Raw genomic sequence first — 2500 nt, forward strand, 5'->3', positions numbered from 1 at the left:
TCGCTCGTTCGCTAATCTTCCGCTAATTTCCCGCTCGACTGGCTTTATATGTTCCACTCGTGTGGAATGGAAAGACGAATAGTAATGAAGTGTAATTTCTTATCTTATCTAATTTGGTATTATGATAATCGTCTGGAAAACAAGGGTAGAATGAAAGAAGAATGAGCGATGGGACAATATATCACAATAAACGTCATTATGATACCTATAATGCAATTATAATGATAATAATGATGATAAGGAAGATAACAACAATAAGAATAAGGATAACAATAACAAAGAAAATAATGATAATGATAACAACGAGAAGCATGATAGTACGAACAAGAACACCACTAAAGATAATGATGATAATAATAATGATAATGATTATAATGATTATGATACTAGTACCACTACAACTAAAACTAATATTATTATTATTACTACTAGAAATAACTATAAAAATGATGATAAGTCTAACAACAATAGAGATAATTATTATTAGTCTGCCTATCATCCTTACAATAATGACAGACTAATGAAATAAAGATAACTCACACCATAATTACAATATAGGATATATACTTATTATCGTTTTAAGATATCTAATAGATAGGAATATACGAAAAAAAAAAACATATATAAAATGTTATTTCATGGAATTGATAATTGTAATACTATTATTACTATTAAAATCTAAATAAATAATAAATAAAAATAAATAAAACATAAAAGAATGAATGACAATAATAACACTGACGATTTAAATAAATTAAAGTAGAATAAAAACAAAAGCAAATGCTTGATATAACGTAAAAGTAAAAATAAATAAAAAATAGAAATAAAAAATAAGAAAAACAAACAAACATGGAATAGAATGCTCTCACCTTAAAATGAATTACTCAGATTTATGACTAAGTATTAAAGCTGAGATTGCTCACTTAAGCAAAGAAGGGCGTCGTGGCTTCAACTTTCATTTTTTAAAGATAATTTAATGACTTTTTTTTGTCTATATATATATATATATATATATATATATATATATATATATATATATATGTATATATATATATGTACATATATGTGTGTGTGTGTGTGTTTTTCTGAAATCAATCAAACATCAAGGAATCTGATATATCGTTCTATTTTTTCATATCCTTTTAATTCTATTGATAATGATATGTTCAATTTATAACAAATACATACATACATAAATTCATATATATATATATAATATATATATATATATATATTATATATATATATATATGTATATATATATATATATATATGTATATATATATATATATATATATAATATTTATATATATGTATGTATATATGTATGTATGCATATATATATATATATATATATATATATATATAATATATATATATATATATTATTATATATATACAGTATATACATATACACACACACAATATATATATATTTTATTATATATATATATATATATATACACACACACATATATATATTATATATATATATATATATATATAAAAAAATCTATATATATTGTGTGTGTATATATATATGGAGGGAGTATATATATATCTAATATATATATTATATATATATATATATATATATAACATTTATATATATTATATGTATGATCTATTTTTACACAGAAAAGGCATTTATTTTTATATAAATAATCGTTCCGATACTCATTTAGATAAACAAACATTCACACTATATGCAGATAAACTTCCATCTCTATGGCAACGAGACTGGAAATCTAATTAATCAAAATATCTAATTAAGAATTACATGAAGTCAAAGTTTACAGTTGATTTGTTCATATTAGTTCATGTGATTTTATTTTTGTTCTTTCCTGTCATTTTGTTCTGTTTTATGTAAGTAAAAATACATTAAATAAACAAATAACTTGAAGAAACAGGTGTATATATATGGGACTGAGGTGGGTGAGGTGGGGGTGAGGTGGAGGTAAGGGAGGAGTTCGGAGAGGAGGGGGGTGGAGGTTAGGAAAGGGGGGGTATTAGGAGGGAGGGGATAGGAATGGAAGTCGAGGAGGAGGGGGGGGGTTATCAGGAGGGAGGGGATAGGGATAGAGGGAGGGGATATGGATAGAGGGAGGGGATAGAGGTAAGGAGGGGGTGGAGGTTAGGAAGGGGGGGGGGGTATTAGGAGAGAGGGGTTAGGAATGGAGGTCGAGGAGGAGAGGGGGGGGTATTAGGAGGGAGGGGATGGAGGTTAGGAGGGGGGGGAGGTGTAATGAAGGAAGAGGTAGGGATTGGGGTCGAGGAGGGGGGGGGGGGGGGCGTTAGGTAGAAGTGGGTGGAGGTTGGGAAGGGGGGGGGGGGGAGGATAGGAGTCGAGTGGGGAAGAGTGGGAGGGGGGGTAAGGGATGGGTGTGGTATCTCCATGAGGGAGGGTACGAAAAGGGGAAGAGGGTAGGGAAGGGGTGTCAATACCATGTGGAAGTGTGTAGAGGGGTTAAAATGGTGAGGAGAGAGGGGGGGGGGTAGG

This window comes from Penaeus japonicus, unplaced genomic scaffold (genome assembly GCF_977035675.1).
Source record: "Penaeus japonicus unplaced genomic scaffold, GWHDUDI00000001_assembly GWHDUDI00000005, whole genome shotgun sequence".
NCBI lineage: Eukaryota > Metazoa > Arthropoda > Malacostraca > Decapoda > Penaeidae > Penaeus > Penaeus japonicus.